The sequence below is a fragment of the Canis lupus genome, chromosome 14 (assembly GCF_011100685.1).
Source record: "Canis lupus familiaris isolate Mischka breed German Shepherd chromosome 14, alternate assembly UU_Cfam_GSD_1.0, whole genome shotgun sequence".
Lineage (NCBI taxonomy): Eukaryota > Metazoa > Chordata > Mammalia > Carnivora > Canidae > Canis > Canis lupus.
In genome coordinates, this window is record NC_049235.1 from 60,782,101 (window position 1) to 60,803,319 (window position 21,219).

At 48.6% G+C, this 21,219-nt stretch overlaps 1 protein-coding gene across 2 annotated transcripts in view; it reads right to left on the reverse strand.

Annotated features, from left to right (window-relative positions):
• Positions 1-10,650: 10,650 nt before the first annotated feature.
• Positions 10,651-21,219, reverse strand: part of SLC13A1 (solute carrier family 13 member 1) — a 104,640-nt gene continuing 94,071 nt past the window's right edge. The window contains exon 16 of one of the 2 annotated variants that reach the window (XM_038557516.1): positions 10,651-10,668. The gene's annotated coding sequence lies outside the window, so the exon portion shown is untranslated. Of the gene's footprint in view, positions 10,669-19,580; positions 20,398-21,219 lie in introns of those variants that run through there. The other variant, XM_038557515.1, reaches the window with a different exon arrangement.

The following is a 21,219-nucleotide window of genomic DNA, read 5'->3' on the forward strand; positions in this document are numbered from 1 at the left end:
CAGCTTGGAGTTTGCTATTTTCACAAGTGACTTTCGCGGCTGAACACACTTATCACTGGACAGAGACCATGTCGGCTGGACGCGGGACCAACTCCCCCCACCCCGGGTCCAGCAGCTCAGCCTCGCGTGTGACAGGACGTGGATGCCCGGGTGGCCCCCGGACACGGCCCGTGCTCGCCAAACCAGAGAATAGCTAAACGTTCCTTACGGGGGCTCGGATGGAGTGTGCTCGGTCCGTCCCCCTCTTCCACGGACCGCACAGAGATACCAGAACGGCTCTAAGTTACATTCTTAGTGAATAACACAAAAATGTATGCTGCATTTGTCACAAACGGCAGAGCATTAGTGCTGTTTGTGAAGCCGCAACATTTGTCTAGAAAGATACACAAGAAGCCGGGGGGTGCTGACCAGAGAGGGAAAAAGAGATCAAGACCCACCTTTCACCGTTTAGGTGTCGGACCATTTGCGTGTCATACCAAATGCCTTCATCACCCATCAAACAAATAAACAGGAACATATCTCAAAAAAAACCATGTTCTTATTTCAAAAAGGATGGAATTCACGTGTCCATAACGAGATCTCGGCAACTCAGTTGTGCGGAGCTACATGGAGATTTTTTTTTTTTTTACATGGAGATTTTTATGGCAAAAGACTAAGGACACAAAGTCTATCTCTGAACAGTTCCTGACCAGGGGTCTAGACGCTGGTGTAAGTGTGAAGTACATGCTTTTTAGACATTTCGGATTTCCATAGCTTCACAAATCTACAAACCTGCAGCCCTGTGTATGGCCTTGTATTTATTCATAGACACACGGTTTCCTTTCCAAACCAATCACCTTCAGGTCAGTGACTTTTTTTTTTTTTTTTTTTTTTTAGTGACTTCATTTTTATTTTTATTTTTTTTTTAATGCATCAAAATACCTAACATAGTGTCTTACGTATGGCTAAAACTTGGAAATGCATTTCCTGATTGTGCAAGAAAAAGATTAGCCACGGAACTTAGCATCTCCCGTAATTCCTACCCCTGGCTGCGTGGAATCAAAATGTAGGAATTTATTTCAGCGCCTGCAGATAAAAACGTAGCATGGGCCACCTTCTTTAGCAATTGAGTGATCTTAGAGCGTTAGTAGCTCTTAACTGGATTTAACTGTGTGCTCCTCAAACAGACCTCTGGATATATTCATAAGACTATGAAATGAAGATGGAATTGTTGCCTTTGAGGTTTATAATGACAGTGATGTAGAAGCAACTCGTAGAAGCGGGTACGGGATACGACCACACACGCGCCGCCTGCTGCTCCTTCAAGCTCCGCTTCCTTCTGTGAACTCACCTGTCTTAATGTCCTGTCACTGCCCTGCATCCTGTGTAGCTTTTCTTTTTTTTTTTTAAGTGATTCACCGGAAATTCGGAAAGGTCTCCATAAAGGTTACGCGAAGGAAGGAATGTATAGGAGCTCGGGTCATGGCCTCGGGGTTGCGGGTTTGAGTCCAGGTAGGGCTCCATCTCCGCACAGATTCAGGGTGAGATTCCCTCGGGGCCCCTGACCCAAGGGTCGCCTGCCATCTGGTTTGGGAAGGGGACCGTGTGTATTCAAGCAGATACAAGGGGGGCCCTGCGCTGTGTCCCTTGTACATCCTGTGACTTGAGGTTCAGACGGGCCTGGAGGAATTGATCTTCTGAGGGACTCAGTGGCCCGAGGCATTTGCTCAGGCCTGGACGGGACAGGGAAGGAGGTTCGCAGGGAAGGAAGCCAGAGGCAGGGGCGGAGGGGACCGAGGGGAGATCTTATTTATTTATTTACGTGAGAGGGAGGCAGCATGTGCACAAAGATGAGGGCAAGGGGCCGGGAGAGGGGAGGGAACCTCAAGCAGGCGCTGCACCCAGCTCGGGGCTCTGCCCGGCTCGATCCCATGACCCTGGGACCGTGACCCAAGCCAAAAGCAAGAGTCGGAGCTCGACCGCTGAGCCCCCCGGGGCACCCCTTCCCTAGAGCTTTCTTAATGACATTTCCTTTCCAAACAGTATTGTAGGAACAGGGTACATAACACACGCAAAATGTGTGCTCACGGGGCCCGACGGCACCGGCAAGGCCTCTGCTGGCCTCCAGGCCGTGAGCGGCCGAGCCTTGGAGGCGCCCACGTCCCTGCAGATGTGCAGCTGCCGGGGGTGGCCGCTCGCGTGTCCGTGATGTCAGCCCCTCGTCGTAGAGCAGCTGCAGGGCCGGACTCGAGGCCCCCCCACCCCGGGCATCCACCTTGGCCCCACGCGCGTCACAGCTCACGGAGCACGGGGCAAAGTCTCAGGAGGCTGAGCAGTGGACGAGCCCAGTGTGGGGCCCCGGTCGCCCTCGCTTCCTGGGGGGGGTGCTCCCCCCGACAGGGGCCGCCTGGGCACAGCCTGGCAGTTTGCTGCCCAAGGCCTCTCCCTTTCAGGGAGCGGGACCAACCCCGGGCCTTGCAGGCCTCCCTGGTCCGGGTGCACCTGCTGCAGGGGGTTTCGGGGGCATCTGCTCTCCGCTGCAGAGTTCTGGCTGCTTACGTCACGGGGGACCGGAGTCACCGCCTGAACGAGCGACTTCATCTTACTCTGCATCGTTCAGGGGTCGACTGCACCATAATATGCCAAAACCATTTTTTTTTCGGAATCAAAAAACATTAGACTGTTGTCCTGGCACGGAATCCAGATGGGCTCACTCGTGTGCAGTCAGGTCATGAAGAAGCATCATCTCCGCTATGAAACTTCATGGTATTTTCCTACTAAGAGTATTTTTGGGTTCACAGATGTAGTGATAAGAGATCCCGAGGTTTCTTGAGGTTCTTCTCGTTAAAAAATCCTGCCCCTAGAACGCACGCGCACACAATCCACAAAATGGGAATATGTAGCATTTATGATCTATGATGCGTTCTTGGGGAAACTCCTTTTGATAATGAGAAAGGAGTGTCTTCTTTTTAAAAAAAAGATTTATTTATTTATTCATGATAGATATAGAGAGAGAAAGAGAGAGGCAGAGACCCAGGCAGAGGGAGAAGCAGGCTCCATGCAGGGAGCCCGACGGGGGACTCGAATCCAGGACTCCGGGGTCACAACCTGGGCCAAAGGCAGGCGCCAAACCACTGAGCCACCCAGGGATCCTGTAGGAGTGTCTTTCAAAGCAATCCTGTATTTTTAAAATATTTTTACTTATTTAACCATCAGGTATTCAGTTCGCTTGAATCATCAAAAACCTTATTTCAGACGACAACTGACATTTTCTCATATTAAAAAAAATAATAAATCCTTGAGTTGACAGACATTCAGCAGTAGGAGGGAAGGCCCGAGCTGACAGCTGCTCCCTGGCACGGGCTTTTAATTACAGAGTCAGCACGCAAGCTCCAGAAGCCCCGGGAGCGGAGCGAGCGCTGACTGGCAGCCCGGCTGCGGGGAGAAGCGAACGGGAAGGGGGGCAGCTACCGGCTTTCGGGGGGAGCGTGAGGAGCGCGCATCTGCTCCAGGGCCAGGAGCCTCGGCGTCCTCTAGGGAAGACAAAGACCGTCGTTGCATCCGTGTAGCTTTATCAGAAAATAAATGGTTTCCCATAATTAAAATTTTGTGATGCTGAGGTTTAGAATTTTTTTTTTTTTAGGTTTAGAATTTATTCAGTAACTTTTAAGCTTTTCAGATATTTAAGTCAAGTCTTCTCAACGTATGTCAGGCACTTTCTCGTCCTGTTAAGTACAATATCCTGAACAGAATGGAAAGTTCTCTCGTGCAGCCGGAGTGATAAATCGCAATTCTTTCAATTTTACTGCGGATGCGGAGAGACCCCATTTTTTCCAGCTCTGGGTTTTATATCAGCTCTTCTTGCTCAGCGTCAGCTTCTGGCTCAACAGCCGAATTGTCCTTTCTAAGAGGTTGTTTAATGTCACCTAGGGGCACAGATGACCAAGTTTGTTAAATTAAAAAATAAAAAATAAATCATTTCTTCATCATTGTAAATCAATGGGCTTTTATCTGAGGCCCCAAAGAAGACTTCTTTTCCTGTGGATTTTCCTGTGCATTCAAGCATTTTATTATTGCCATTTTTCTAATCAATTCACAAATGATTTTCAGAGCATCTGTTATGCCAGCGGTGGGAGAGTTTGCCAGAAATGTGTCCTTTGAGTGAGCAAAAGGCCACTGAAGTCCGCCACTGGTGGGAGGATGGGGTGGGCTGTGGGTCTCCGCGTTCTTGCCCAGGCCTTCACGCGTCCACGCATCTCCGGCTTTTTCAGACCTTCCGTCTTCTGAATCAGCAGGAGGAGGGGACGTGACCTCTCTGGCCTTTCGATCTTGGGGTCAGAAGTGTAGGTCTCCTGTGGGGCCGCCCGTTATGGCCCCGGCCCCAGACAGCACAAGGGCCACGGGCCAGGCCCCACGGCACCAGGTAGCGGCCCGCAGCTCCGCGTGAAGGTGACACGGTTCTTCCGCAGTTTCTCTGTGCCCTTGGTCTCCCCCCGTATGCTTGCTGGAGAATGAAGGGTGAGCCCCATGTAGGAGAATCTACGGGGAGGGGCGCCTGGGTGGCTCAGTCGGTGAAGCGTCCCACGCTTGCTTTTACCTCCCGTCGTGACCTCAGGGTCACCAGATCGGAGCCCACATTGGGCCCACATCCAGCGGGGAGTCTGCTGGGGACCCTCTCCGTGTCTCTCTGCCCCTCCTGCTCTCTTTCTCTCTCTAAAATAAATAAAACAATATTTAAAAAGAAAAAAAAGGAAATCTATAGGGATAGCAAACAGGAAAGTAGGTCGGGGTCTTTGCACCATTGGCTGGTCTTCAATCCTTCGTGGGTAAGGATGTACACTAATGCACAGACTCCTGGTCCTACAGTTTCTCCTGACCCATCAATTGTCCCCGTCAGGGAAAATCAGTCGTTCAGATCTTGGCTCCTTTTAGAAGCCTCACTCCAGTTCAATTAAATTAAAATCTGTAGGCTCTTCCATTATTAATACAAAAAAAAAAAAAAATTAGATCTTCCCAGGCAACTCTACCGTACGGCAGCGAGTTCAGTTGATTTAAAACACACGATGAATAGACTTTGCTTCTTCAAAGTCCTGTTCCAAACAGGCATTTGCTATTTTAGCCAATCTGAGTTCTTTTTTTCTTTTTAAAGATTTTGTTTATTTATTCATGAGAGACAGAGAGAGAGAGAGAGAGAGAGACACAGGCAGAGGGAGAAGCAGGCCCCGTGCAGGGAGCCCAACGCGGGACTCGATCCCGGGACCTGGGGTCACGCCCCGGGCTGCAGGTGGCGCTAACCGTTGAGCCACCCAGGGATCCTCGCCAATCTGATTTCTGGGACAATGTCACTTAAACAGAAAGTTGGAACAAATATGATTTAAAACAATCTTTGGAAAATTTGTAAGTCAAAGGCAACATATCAGAGACAGCTTTTCTCAAATTAGCTAATCACAGAGTAAATCACAGGTGTGAACCGAGTGTGTCATATTTTGACCCATCAATAATGGCTATTAATTATAGCCTTATATTTTACTATTGAAAAATGGCCATTTAAATGCCACTTGTGAATGATGCATTTTTGGCAGTCTCTCTGTACATGATCTAAGGGTGCAGGGAGTTCACAGCCTATCTTGAATTATGCATCCAATTGAAAAAAAACTTTTGCTAGAAAAATTCAGGAATAGAAAAGATATTGTGCTAGGCACCAAAGATGTTTACTCTGAAAAGAAAAATAGGTGAGCTAGTTTCTGCTTATTTGGATTTTTTTCTTTACCAAGTCTTTATATAATTAAAAGGACGATTTATTAAAAAAAAAAAAAAAGAGGAAATAAGAAAGTTATATTCCTTCCTTTTGACTAATCTGGCAACTTTAAATGAAAGTGATACAACTTCCTCCTTAAGCTTGCCTGGAGTTCCTTAAAGAATAACATTTTAAAACCGTTGGAATTGAGAGCAAATCACTTTCTAGCTTCTTTAAAGAAACCTAGACCATATCCTTAAATTGAAGAAAATTACATTGTAAAGCATCATCATTATTTTCAGGATAGTTTCTTTCTTTCTCTTTTCACGCATTCTAGAAGGTACAGATTCAATTCAGAAAGGTCCCGACTGGGGTATTCCCCTGAGTCATCGGCCCAAACTCTTCTGAAAGCCCCACGGCCACCTCATCTGTGGGTGGTGATAGGTGGGAGCTGACGGGGTGTGTGTGTGTGTGTGTGTGTGTGTGTGTGTGTGTGTGCAGGTCAGGGAGCTGAGGTGCCCCCGGGCCAGGTGCAGGTATGGGCGTGGGGGGGTGCAGGTCGGGGAGGTGAGGTGCCCCTGGGGCAGGTGCAGGTGCCCTGGGAACCCCCCGTCCTTGCTTCCGGTGCGGGCCCGCAGCCTTGTAGAAGGGCAGGGCCAGGCCTGCGTGCTGGGTGAGGGAGGCCCCCGCCCCCGAGGGGACCCCACACGCAGCAGCTCTCCCGTCCTCAGCGTGTCCCGGAGGAGTACAAGCAATCTTCAAGGTAACAGGTTTATTTACTCGGTCTTTTGTCTCCCTGAACATCAGCAAGGTGAGAGCTCTGACAGGGATGCAGTATTTCGAGGTGCCAGTGAGGCAGGGGTGCCGCTCGTGGAGTCCATCTCCGAGTCTGGGGAGATGCAACTGAAGGGATAACAAAGTAGCTCAAGGTAATAACAGCTGCGATGGAAGCGTGCGAACAGAGCAGGTGGGCGAGGTGGGCCCAGACACCCATGGCATTCACGGCCCGTCCTTTCCTCCAGCTCCTCCTCCGCGCGTGTCCACGCGTGTCCGCGGGGAGCAGGGCGGGGAGGCCGCAGCGCCCAGGGCTTCCCTTCCCGCTGCTTCTGGAGCGGGGCCGGGCCGCGGCGGGCAGGGTGGGCCGCAGGCCGCGGGCAGCATCAGCCAAGGAAACGCACCTGCGAGAGGTGAGCCCCTTCCAGCTCCTCTCTGCTCCCAGACAATAGCGCGGTTGGAGACCCACGGAGGGTCACACACAGAAAATCGTTCCTCGAGCCCCATGGGGACAGGGGTTCCAGGGCCGAGGGCGGGCCTGGGCTGTCGCTCAGAAGCAGCTCATGGCCTTCCAGGCGCTGGCTTGAGCCCGACCCCAGATGCGGTCAGTGTTATTTATGTGACATCTTCCGGGCACCTAGAGAATGTAAAGTATGTTCCAGAAGCAGGTGGTAAACAAGCTTCTCCACTTCCAAACAAAAACAAACCAGAAGTGCCCGGGGTGGGAGCTGGGGAGGGTTGGGGGGAGGAATGAGAATCAAGGTCCTTGATTCTTGTTGAGAAAGCTCACCCTGTGACCGTGGAAGCGGGCACGAACCAGCCGTCCCGTCACCGCACGTCGTTAAACGCAAGAAAAGGGTCTAAGGCTTTCTCTCCGGCGCCGAGCACGAAGCGAGCACGTGGACAGTAATTGCTGCTCCTCGGGTCACTTGGGCCGTAGCGTAACTTGATGTCACTTGAAAATCAGTTTTGTGTTTTTTTTTTATTTATTTTTTATTTTTTTTATTTTTTTTCAGTTTTGTGTTTTGATCACAATAGTCAGAACACACCGGGGAGCGTCCTGACACCGCATGGTCTTCAGCTATTGGGTGGAGACGCGACTCCCGACGAGGCCACCGGGGCCGCCCCTTCTCGTGCTGCTAGAATAAAGTATTTTCCACCCGATTTCATTCCGTGGAGGTCGCCCGGTGAGGGACGCTGTAGGTCGGCCGTGAGCCGAGCGCCCCCGCCCCGGCCTGGACAGCCTGCCCCCTGGGGCGCTCCTGGGCCCCTCCTCTCGGAGCACCTGCTCGAGGGGGCATCACGTTGCTCCTCTGGCCTCGAGGCCGAAGCCCTGGGGCAGCCCTGGCGGTGGTGCGGGCACCTGCGTGTCCGGGAGCAGGAGGTGGCCCCCGTGGGCCGGGCCGCGGCTTCTGTCGGGGCAGCTCCCGGGGACCCCCGGAGGGCCACGGCCACCGACTCGGGAGGGCTGGGCCGGCCCTGGGGCTCCCCCGCCTCGAGTCCCCGCTGCGTCCTTCGCCCGTTGCAAGCGCCCTGCATGGACCCTCCTCCTCTCGTGTGACATGACTGGTGGGGTGGCCGCGCCAACGTGGGGACACAGGCCCAGGCCCCTCCTGCCGCCTCCATTACCCAGTGTGACCACAGGGGCCTTGGCAGAGGCGGGGATGGGCCTGGACGAGGGAGGAGCTTATCTGCTGCAGTGACAGGTCTCTACCCTTCGTCCACTCGATCTGAACAAAAACCACAGAAGAAAGCCCCCGGTGCATTCCACGGCGTGGGGACTCTCCACCGCCGTGGCTTTACCGCCCCTGGCGCTACCGATTCATCGTGTTGGGGACGTCGCCGGCTGGAGCAGCGGGTGTCGACAGCCTGGGTTGCCCACCGGGTCCCTGTGCACCTGGAGGGAGCGGCCCGGACGCACGGAGCCCCCGAGGCCAGGCCGCAGCCACAGCGAGGGACGCTGCCAGCCCCGGGGCTCTCTGTCCCCGAGCCGGCCGCCCCGGCCTGGAGGTCGTGCCCTTACACCTGCCAGGGGACAGCGGGTGGCCGTCCGTGATGAACGAGCTCCAGGGGATCCTTCAGAACTAAGGGGTTAGGGAGACGCTAAATACAGCATGACTGAAGCTTCTTTTTCTTGAGCTCTTGGTCTCACTGCTTGTCTCACAAACCGTCCCAGCAGGTATGACCCAAGCAGTGAAGACGGAGGCCGTGGAGGCCGTGGAGGCCGTGGAGGCCGTGGAGGTGCGTGGCAACGGCGTGGGGCGAGCAGCGGGGCTGACAGCAGCGCGGGGGAAAGCAGACGGCACAGGGGCCCTCGCCCTCCTCACGTGGCTAGGCTGGGCTCTGACACATGGCTCCGCGCGTGACACGTCAGACGGCTCTGGGACGTAGCTAGCAGGCGGCCTGCAGCCCTGGAGCCCCCATGAGTGGCCCAGTTAGAGGCTGACCCCCTGCTGTGAGCCGGTCCGGGCAGCGAGACATGACAGGCTGCTGCTTGGGACAAAATCCAACTCTGACGCCCGAAGAAAAGGGTTTTCTCTGAATCAATAGCAAGTCAGGCCCAGACCCTGGCCCAGGCCGACTTCCTTCCGAGGAGCTCCAGCCGTCGGGGGGACGGTCCAGGGCGCCTGCTGCTCCCGGCTGCTCACAGGCTCTCTTTAAAGAGCTGCTCGGGCGCTGAGGGGGGCACTTGCTGGGATGAGCACTGGGTGCTATTCTGTATGTTGGCAAATTGAACACCAATAAAAAATAAATATATTTTAGAAAAAAAGAAAAAATAAAGGACAATGCTTTTACATTAAAAATAAATAAATAAAGCAGGAAAACAAACAAAAAAATAAAGAGCTGCTCAGAAGCACTTGCTTCGCCTTTGGGAGGGTCCTCGGACCCCTGAGCCTGACCTCACGCGGACTCCGCCTGACGCCTGCACTGCTTGCAGCTCCGAGGCCTCACACCACTTCAGGGTCTCGGAGCAAGTTCCTCCCTGGAGGCCCACGGACCGGACACCTTCCTGCAGGGCCGCCCCACAGAGGCGAGGGTGGAAGGTCGGGGCGCGCAGGCAGCTCCTGCGGGGTCTCTCTCAACCTCCTTCTGAATCACCGTTTCCACAAGGCCAAGCTTTAGCTTCCTGGTGCAGAAGCCCAGCCCCAGCGCATGTTTCCAGGGAAGGGGGAGCACGGAGCTTCCTCTGCTCGGGTTGCTGCCGAGGGAAGTCTCCAGCTGCCGAGGAGCCCACTAAGCGCTCACAGAAGCCCTAAGAACCCCACATTGTCAACCCGTCGGGTTTTAGACTCCCATCTAATAAGCATTAGAGGGACGCCCGGGTGGCTCAGTGCTTGAGCATCTGCCTTTGCCGCAGGGCATGATCCTGGAGACCCGGGATCGAGTCCCACATCAGGATCCCTGCATGGAGCCTGCTTCTCCCTCTGCCTCTGCCTCTGCCTCTCTCTCTCTGTCTCTCATGAATAAATACATAAAATCTAAAAAAAAAATAAATAAACATTAGAGAAAATGTCTTCAAAACACTGTTTGATTGATGATACTCTATGCTCTCGAACTCTCGGTCATTTAGAAAACATTTTCACAAGCATTATCGCAGTCTATGGATCTTGTGATTACCACCCACCCCTCCATTCTTATATTTATTCATCAATAATTTTGAGTCATTTTAAACCACCAATTAGACCTGTATGAGCTACATAGTAACACATTTATTTCTGAATTGAGGAAATTGAAGGTGAGGTTGATTAAATGACTAGCTCAGCATCATAAGAGAGTAAATCCAGGGGGTGCACAGAGTCAGGCAAATCCAGTACCGTCCTCATGACTTTCAGAGTTGAAAAACAGTTTGCTCGAGCAGAGCAGATGACTAAGACCAGTGACTATTGCTGCTGAGATAAGTTTGAGCTTCAAGCATTTTTCTTCTTCTTCTTCTTCGTATTGGAGGAGGAGGCGGAGGAGGAGGGGAGGAGTGAGAGGATATGGATGAGCGGAGGCAGGGTAGTTCGTCTGCGTCTCTGATCGTTAGTCATGTAGTCGTATGCTTGTCTTCTTCTTCTTCTTCTTCTTCTTCTTCTTCTTCTTCTCCTTCTTCTTCTTCTTCTCCTGATCCACATAGGTGGGAAGTCTAGCTCAGGAACCAAAAAAACATTCATTGTGATATCTATGTTCCATCATTTCTAGAAGGAGAAGAAGTAGAAGAGAGAGTCTATCAATCTCCAGCTCCCGATGATAGAGATTAACGATGATGGTACATTAATGGGTCTAAAATTACATAATCACTCTTCTTTGATTTGTACATGCCTGGAATATTAGCCTTAGATGACACTTGTGCTGATATTTGTGAAATGTGTTTCTCTGAGAAGCTCGCGACGTTAGAAAACTAGCCATCTTCCTAATTTTTATGTCACCGTGGTAAGGAAGCCATGGTACCTGAGATGAGTTGGACGATGTCAGAAAAACTGTGAGACATAAACTGATTCAAATACGTTTGAATTTAGTCAGAGTATCAGTTAACATGGTGGTGCTAATTTTAGAACTTTATTAATTCTTGATTATATTGTGTTAATTCTGGGTTCACCTTATTATCCCTTTAGAGACTGTGACCGTGTTCCAGAAGGGAATAGTCGCAATCAACTTTTCTCCTAGTATTTCTGTAGGGCCCGCAGGAAGCACGGCACATGTATTGGTCAGGACACACTAGGCCATGCCCGGGCAACCTATTAGCGGTGAATTCCAGCAGTTAAAGACCATAAAGGTTTATTTCTGTGTCAGGGCCAGGCAGAGGCGGGCTCTGCTCCACAGAATCACTCGAGGATCCTGGTTAAGGGAGGCGCAGACAACTCAGCGTCAGGTCTCAGGGTTTGCTGTAGGAGGCGTAGAGAGCCTGAGGACCGCCTCGACCTGGAAGCGACCCGGTCATTTCCATTCACATTCCTTTAGCCAAGACCAGTCCCACTGGCCTGCCTAATTGCAAGAACTCCTAGGAAATCCAGTTTCCCTTATGTTCAAGGGCAGGAGAACTGCATGTACAGTATTTGTCTCAGCAAGTCTGCGAAACTCACAACACGTTGATGGGATCTGAGAGTAGAGAAGACAAAAAGGTGTGTAAACCTGTTGTCTAAATAAAAGAAAATACAGCTGGCTACTTGACACAGGGTATAATTCCTTTTAGTTCAAAGTATATGTCTCTCAAGCCATCTTCCTTCATATTGTTGATCATAATAAAGAATTTTTTAAAGGATTTCATGACATACTGTATTACTCAGAGTTTTCTAGAGAAACAGAACCAATAGGGTGTGTGTGTGTGAGTGTGTGTGTGTGCGGAAAGATACCTATTTTAAGGAATTGACTCATATGATTATTGAGGCTGGCAAATCTGAAACCTGCAGGGTGGGATGGCAGGCAGGAGATCCAGGAAGAGCCAACGCCGCACTTCAAGGACACAGGCCATCTGCCGCAGAATAATTCCCTCTTGCTAGGAGGTCAGCCTACAGTTCTCAGGAATTCACCTGATGAGGCCCATCCACCGTAAGGAGGGTAATGAGCTTTATTCTAAATTACTGTTTTAAATGCTGATCTCACCCAAAGCAATGATTATCACAGAATTATCCAGAAAAATGTTTGACCACATACTTGGCACCGTGGCTCAACGTAGTTGACACTTAAAGTCAATCATCACACACTCGGAAGTATGATCCCACCAGCTGGGGGAGCAAGGAGGTTGGACTTGCCCTCATGACCAGTGCCTTCAGCATGAAATACTCTTTTCTAGCCACTTACAGATTTATAATTCCCTAAGAATCACTGTGTTTAGTAATAATCCCTTCAGAATTACTGAAGATCACTTTACTTTCAAATATTAAGCTTACAAATCAAGTCTAAAACCTAATGGCATTGCTTATCCTCATTAGTTCAGTAAATTCTTTTTTTTTTAAAGATATTATTTCTTCATTCATGATAGACATAGAGAGAGAGGAGAGAGAGAGAGAGAGAGAGGGCAGAGACACAGGCAGAGGAAGAAGCAGGCTCCATGCAGGGAGCCTGACATGAGACTCAATCCCGGGTCTCCAGGGTCAAGCCCTGGGCCTGAAGGCAGGTGCTAAACCGCTGGGCCATCCAGGGATCCCAGTTCAGTAAATTCCTTTACAGCATCTGCTCTTTTCAGATTCTTAATCACTAAACCATTACAATCTTTTATAAAAGCTTTCCTTAGATTTTTTTTCTTCAAGTATGAAAATATTTCTACCCACCCAGATCAAGTTTTTAAATGTGTATTAAAATCAGACTCCTTTTCTATGTTAAGAATTAGGTACTTAGAGTTCAACAGCATGTTGAAAAGTAGGAAGTGTATTGTTGCCTGAAGAAAAGTCATCCAAACCACCATGAGATCCCACCTCACACCAGTGAGAATGGGGAAAATTAACAAGACAGGAAACCACACATGTTGGAGAGGATGTGGAGAAAGGGGAACACTCCTGCACTGTGGGTGGGAATGTGACCTGGTGCAGCCTCTCTGGGAAACTGTGTGGAGGTTCCTCAAAGAGTGAAAAATAGACCTGCCCTACGACCCAGCAATTGCACTGTTGGGGATTTACCCCAAAGATACAGATGCAGGGAAACGCCGGGACACCTGCACCCCGATGTTCACAGCAGCAATGTCCACAGTAGCCACACTGTGGAGGGAGCCTCAGTGTCCATTGACAGATGATGGATAAAGGAGATGTGGTCTCTGTATACAATGGAATATTCCTCAGCCATTAGAAATGGCAAATACCCACCATGTGCTTCGACGTGGATGGACCTGGAGGGTATGATGCTGAGTGAAGTAAGTCAGTCGGAGAAGGACAAACATTATATGGTCTCATTCATTTGGGGAATATAAAAAATAGTGAAAGGGAATAGAGGGGGAGAAGAAATGAGTGGGAAATATCAGAAAGGGAGACAGAACATGAGAGACTCCTAACTCTGGGAAACGAACTAGGGGTAGTGGAAGGGGAGGTGGGCGGGGGGTGGGGGTGAATGGGTGACGGGCACTGAGGGGGGCACTTGATGGGATGAGCACTGGCTGTTATTCTATATGTTGGCAAATTGAACGCCAATAAAAAATAAATTTATAAAAAAAAAGAAAAGTCATCCAACTTTCATAAGCAGAAGAAAGGAAGAAACTATCAACTATCACATAATAGCTGAAACAGAGGACTTCATGGAACATGTTTTTCAAGAGTTTTCCTTTTTTAAGGAGCACTGGTAAGGCGCTTAATCTGTGTCTCTGAATTAACAAAGCCAGTGGAATCGTGGTGTCACCTATTTGTGGAGCACCGGGTGAGGATTAACACGATCTTGTTGGTAAATCGCTCGGAGAATCTCAGCTGAAGGCAGTGGGTGAGAAAGTGGTCAGCTAAGCGCCGATTACAATACGCTCACGTATGTGCAAATAAGTACACACACTTCTGATGTACACTTGTGAGTAGGGTGCGTCATGACGGCTTCTACGTGTTCCTGTGTCGTCTGGAACAGGGTTCTCAACCTTCGCACTAGTGACATTTTTGGTCAGACAATCTGTTGTGGGGACTGCCCTGGGAATCTCTGGTCTCTACTCACTAGATGCCAGGGGCACCCCTCACTTCAGCTGTGACAACCAAAAAATGTCTCCGGACATCATCCAATGTCCCTTGGAGGGCAGAAATCACTTCTGGTCTAGAACCACTGACAGAGAGACTAAGGTAGAACTAATGGCGGGAAGTTAAAATATGAGAAAATTCATAAATTAGGCTAAAAGGGAGCTTTTAAATTAAAAAGAGAATGAAACAGTTTTTATTCAAAGTGATAGCTCAAAGGAGACTTTTTTTTTTTTAACTTGCTACTCTGGCCCCACAAATTTATACTGGAAGAAAAAAAGGACAAAAATAATGAAGATGATTTTGAATAAAATTGGCAGGAGAATTGCCCTTTCGATTAATTATTATATTAATTAAGGCAGAATTTTTTTTCCAGGAGGGCAAAAACTAAGTTTTTATTTGCGTGAAGGAATGTGCAATTATACATGCAAATTTTGAAATGTCTAGTATGAAAATTAGGAATTTCAACACATTGAACTCTGCAAAGACATTTACATTTAAATATAAATCCACTTACTAGTTAGGTAGTAAACAAAATTGTACATGTCTAAGCACAAATACTTTATATAAATATCCTAAATGTTGAAAAGATAGGTGATTATACGGACACACATATGCAACCACTACATACCAACAAGTAATTAGACCATATATTCTGAATTTTTTTCCTCCAAATACCTAAGTGGTATTTTTATAGAATTTTTATGTTAAAAAAGTCACTACTTAACAGTCAAGACCTTAAAAATAAACATTTTATGTATATTTGTTTGAACATTTAATGTTCATTTTAATAGCCTGAGTTCTTTTTTCTTTATTTTTTTAATACCCCAAATTCTTAAGTAGTTATCTAGGGAATTGTTTTTTGAGATTTATTATTTTTTTAATAAATTTATTTTTTATTGGTGTTCAATTTGCCAACATATAGAATAACACCCAGTGCTCATCCCGTCAAGTGCCCCCCTCAGTGCCTGTCACCCAGTCACCCTCACCCCCCGCCCTCCTCCCCTTCCACCACCCCTAGTTTGTTTCCCAGACTTAGGAGTCTCTCATGTTCTGTCTCCCTTTCTGATATTTCCCACTCATTTTTTCTAATGAAGGCAGAATGTTATTGAAACAGGACTAGACAAATGGTCCAATGGAACATGATAAAGAACCTAGAAATATACACAAACACAAGATGCCCCTTAACCTTTGTAGGGTCTCGGGCAAGAGTGCAAACGAAAACCCATATGCCATTTAATCAAGCTAGCAAACAATGAAGCGAAATATGTTTTATCTTTTCATTTTGATATATGCACATTTATATGTATATATATTTGGAATGCAAGATCTGAATTTATAATTCTTGGATTCCTGGAGTTCTGTCTCAGGATGTGGTGCTATGGGAGGAGTAGACCTCAGCTCCAGCTCCCGAGTCTCAGCCTAACCCTGTTCTCTTTCCATCCCCGAGGGTCTCATGCGCACCTGTGTGTGGACGCCGGGACCGTGGCCTGCACATCCAGGCTCCTGCCGTGGACAGCACAGCCCCCATGCTTACTGCGGTGTGGTCTGCCCTTGGGGGGGCTCGCTGCAGCCACACCAGTGCACCCACAGTTGTCTGGGCATAAGATTCTGGGATCCCGGGGGTCTATCGCTGGCTAGGTCTAAAGCTGGGACTCGGGCTCCGGGTGGGTAAGTCTCTTGCGTCGCCGTCTCCTCTCTGCATGAGAAGGTCTGTGCCTGGAGGGGAACAACAGCAGACCCCCTGAAGCACGGGGCCTAAGCTGGAGGCTCCCCCTTCTAGAAGTCTGTGGTGGCATCGCACAACCGTACATGGAAATCTTTTATATGGCAGAGTCTTTCAAACTAGTGGGGTAAAATAGGGGCATTCAACAACCAGTTTTAGAATAGTTGGTCATGTATATAGAAAAAATTAAGTTGTATCTTGTCCTTATAGCAGCACAAAATAAATTCAAAGCTGTATCAAATACCAAAATATTAGAAGGAAAGCTTTAAAGCATTTTCTTTTTCTTTTCTTCTTCTTTTTAATATAAGAAAATGACGACAGTCCCAGAGAAAGTATCATGTGGAGCCACAGGGGAAAGTCAGACAGATGCAACATAAAATCTATCATCACAGGTTCATAATTGATATCCTGGTGAGAAGTTTAAAAGAATATTTAGTTGCTCTGTAAACATTCACCAGAATACAGTTTAGGGCCTCAATTCAAAGATCTTAATTTGTTTTAATGACCAACAGTAACCGTGATGGGCACCCTGCTGAGGCAGGATTGCTGGTCTCCCTTCCTCCTCAGACTTAGTTCCTATGTCAGGCTAATAAGCTACACAAGCACCAAGAAGGTACGAAACGTTGTATTACTCACATAATGAAGCTTTCTGAGGAGAGCAGGGCAGGCACCCAAGCAGATCAAAATACCTAGAGGCCCAGTCTAATCATGAGAAAAAAAAAAAAAAAACATTAGAAAAACCCCAATAGAAATATCAGAAAGGGAGACTGAACATGAGAGACTCCTAACTCTGGGAAACAAACTAGGGGTGGTGGAAGGGGAGGAGGGCAGGGGGTGGGGGTGACTGGATGACGGGCACTGAGGGGGGCACTTGATGGGATGAGCACTGGGTGTTATTCTATATGTTGGCAAATTGAACACCAATAAAAAATAAATTTATATAAAAAATAAAATAAAATAATAAAATAAATAAAATAAAATAAAATAAATAAAATAAAATAAAATAAAATAAAATAAAATAAAATAAAAAAACCCCAGTAGAGTGGCATTCTACAAACTACCTGACCAGGACCTCTCAACATCGTCAAGATTGTTAAAACAAAGAGTGTCCGAGAAATTGTTGGGAGAGCCTAAGGAGATATGACACCTGAAGGTGGTCTTATCCTGGAGCAGAAAAAGGACATTAGGTAAAACTAAGAAAACAGGATTAAAGAAAGTACTTTATTTAATAATAATGTTCCAATATTGGTTTCTTAATTCCAATATATCTTACCTATTAAGATGTCAATAATAGGGGAAATTGGGTGCAAGACATAAATATTATACTGTCTTTGCAACTTTCTGTAAATCTAAAATTATCTGAAAAAATCTTATTTAAAATTTATATTAAAACTTTATTTTTTAAAAAATAGAACCAATAGGTCAATGAAAGAGATGAAAATGCTAGCACGGGGATTATTCTAATGTGGCACGTGAGAAGATAGTCTTGCCAATCGCCTGGGAAAATATTAGACTTCTCAACTTATATTACCAGGGCAATAGGTTTATTCATACTGAAAGCCTTAACATAGATGCTTATTCTCAGTGTTTACCAAAATACATTTTAAATGGGTTAAAAACAAATGTGAAAAGCAAAACAAATATTTTAAAAGAAACTGTAGAAAATAACTTTCTAACTGGAGAAGAGAAGGCTCTTCTTAAATAAGATACGTATAGAATAAAAAAGAAAAGAGACATTAGTTTGATAAAAACTTAATGAGGATTAAAAGCTAATTTGATGAGGGTTTAAACCTAAACACTTCTATTAAAAAAAAAACAAAATAAACAAAGGCAAAAGACAATTGTTTATCAGGACGATTGGACACGGCTGCAAGTGTCAAAGGATTACAAACAAGAAGGTACAAGGAGATGGTAGTTTGACGAACAGAAGCCCAACAGCTCAACAGAAACATAAATGGGAAAACATGAAGAAGCAATTCAGAGAAGAAATTAAAAATATTCTCATTATCAATCAGGGAAATGCAGACTTAAATCATCAAATACTGATTATCTGTTCACCAAGTGGGCTGAGATTATAGGAAAGTTGCAAATATCAATTGTTGGGGAAAAAAAATGAGGGTAAGTGAAAATGGTCGGTCATCCCGGTGGGAGCGGAGTGTGGCTACTGTCAGGGGTCACCTGGCGGCTGGGGGCTCTCACTCCCTAGCACCGTGGGCCCAGGCACTGCAGCATCCCCAGGTGCCCCAGCGTGGGTTCCCCCAGAAGTGCCACGTGGGCTCCTCGTGCACAGACGTTCTCTGCTGCCGTTGGGAACTCAGGGAACAGGCATGTCATCGTGTGTCGTATTATGAATATATATTAAGGGAAACACATATATGGACGAAGCACGAACATAAGACAAAACTTAGAGTGAGACTGTCATTCCAGGTCGACCTCCCACTCTCACATCCTTGAATCTGCTGGGATCGCATCCCCCCAGTGGTGTGTGGCGGACGGCGATGGAGACAGGGCCTGGGGCTGGGCGTCAGCCCCCCCCGGGGGTCCCAGTATCGGGGACAGTGTCGCCGCGCAAGGCTGGTGGCTGTGCTGTCGCCGCCGCAGCTCCAAAGGCCTCAGGCCACTTGGTCACGGCCACGACACCCGTTCCCGAACCCAGCACTATCCGTGTCACTTCTGGTCAGGGAAAACGGATTTCTTTTCTTTTCTTTTCTTTTCTTTTCTTTTCTTTTCTTTTCTTTTCTTTTCTTTTCTTTTCTTTTCTTTTCTTTTCAGATTTATTTATTTATTCATAGAGACAGAGAGAGAGAGAGAGAGAGAGGGAGAGAGAGAGGCAGAGACCCAGGCAGAGGGAGAAGCAGGCTCCATGCAGGGAGCCCAACACGGGACTCGATCCCGGAACCCTGGGGTCACGCCCTGAGCCAGAGGTGGTGCTAAACCACTGAGCCCCCCAGGAATCCCCAGGAAAAAGGATTGTATTTGCTTTTGTCCACATGGGATCTTAGACCTCGTGTTGCTAGGACAGCCTCCCTGCTCCCCACCATCATGTCTCCTGCAGATTAGGAGTAAGACAGGTGTCACCCCGGGCCCAGGCAACTGGTGCTGGTGGCTGCCCCAGGTCCCTGTGTCCCCCAGGTCCCTCCCCAGGGATGCTCTCGCCCCGCACCCCCAGGCCCCCTCCCCAGGGATGCTCCAGCCCCGCACCCCCAGGCCCCCTCCCCAGGGATGCTCTGGCCCCGCACCCCCAGGCCTCCCCAGGGATGCTCTGGCCCCACACCCCCAGGGCCTTTGTGGCTGGAGGCCATGCTTGGGGCTCCTGGGGGGCTGCTCCGGGCACTGCTGCCAGGCCGGTGGGTGCCTGCAGCGACCACAGGCAGCGAGCAGCACCCTGGGATGGGCGGCGTCCAGGCCCAAGGAGGGCCGCCTGTCTGCACGTCTGTCCTGCCTGAGTCCGGGGGCCTCCCTCCCGGGCCCCCCTGGCTTTGCAGCGCCCAGACCCGCGGCCAGCAGATGGGGCAGGCCTGGCGCAGCCTCAGCAGGTGGCCGTTGGGGGGGGGCTCAGCCCCAGGAAGACACAGGTCAGGTGCTCCCCTCGGCGGCTGGGGGGCCGTGCGGGTGCAGATGCCCCTCATCTATGTGAACCCCGCCGAACACCACGGGATAAGTGTGCAAAGGCAGTTAGCAAGGCTTTAGAAAATAGCACCAAACGAATGAAGAAGGGAAAAAATAACAACAACAACAAATCCTGTGAGGATCGTTTAGAATCTTCTATTGTCACCGGCGAGATTTTAGGCGTATAATTCCAAATAATGAATTATGTCCGGCTGCCTTTGCGTGTTTTTGCACAGGCACGCGGGTGCTGACCCAACCTGCCTGGCGGCGCCGGCTGCACCCTAACGGGAAGGGCAGGAGGGAAATGCTGAGGACGCGTCCCCCACTGATCCTGCTGCCGCTAAATCAGAGTTAAACTAATTTTCCACCTTTAAGAAAGCGGTGAGGCGACAGGGAATGGGCCCAGTGTAGGAAGCCCTAAGTGCCCTTAGGGCTGCTGCCCTGAGTGTGAGTGGGAGCCCGAGAGCCGCGGGGCAGGCCTGCGCCCAGGAGGACGCTGGCCCTGTCGTGGGAGCCGGGCCCAGGCCAGCCCCGAGTGCCCGCTGTCCCCCGCTACTGGGGAAGGGGTGGGGAGCAGCCCTGGCCCCCAAGTCCTCAGGGCCAGTGCCCGACACCGGGGGTGTCTGGGGCCCGGGACACACAGTGGGAGCAGCCGGGGCTCCACTGCTCTTCTCTGTGTGCAGCCAGTGTTCTTCGAGCAGCGCCTGGGCCCGGTCGCAAAAGGGTGATGGCCTAACCTGACTAGGAGCAGAGATCCAAGTCAGGAAAGCGGTGACACAGGCTGCGTCCCACAGGAACGGGGGAGACGGCAGCTTCTCCCACGGTGCACAAGTGACAGGAGCAGGACGGATTACAGTGAATCACTGGGCATCGTGTGGAATCCACAGGCACGGCAGCTCACGGAACAGGTGCTTGTTCTGACCACGACGTCACAACATAAAATCCACGGGGACCTATGAGGAGAAGGCTGGAATCTTATGAAAGCACACACAGCAGGATCTCAACAGCCGTAGCACAGAGGAAAATGCACAGGGCATACGAGCACAAATCGCTCGGTAGAGACATGCTGACAGCACCGAGATGCTACTGGAAGCAACTTATGGAACATACGTAACAAACACACCAGCATGACTTACAATTCACGCCGTATGATCATTTATTAAAGATGTTTTTAAAACGTGTAACGCTTGAGGTTATTTTGAACTATCTTTATATTATTAGCTACTAATTTTATTACATTGTGGTCACAGAACATTGTCTCAAATTGATTTGTTGTGATGTACTGAGAGGTTTTGTGAAATAGTTCATGATCAACCAATTTGTAAAAAAAAATATAATGGAGAGATGGGCTCAGTTACAGATATAATAGACAAAATAATAGGATAGTATCGAAAACTTTATTCTGATAATACTGAAAACTGAGGTGAAAGTCATTCATAATAAACTTTTTAAAGTCCGAATTGATTTATTACGTCAAGGCAGAATCAAATCTATTTATCCCCAAGAGTCTAGTTGGGCAGAGGGATGGAGAGATGGACAGATCCGTGATAAAGCAAGTAGAGTAAAATGTTAGTGGTACAATCTAGGTAGTAGATACGGGGACCTTCACTAAAACTCATTCGACTTTGCTATATCTGAACTTTTACAGTAAAATTTTGTGGGAAAATTCTAGATACTTATGTAGTCAATTTCTCTCGACTCTTGGAAGAAAGATAGTCTATAGCAAACAGAAATGACTTCAGGGAATAGAAAAAGTGGGAAAGATATTTAACTCA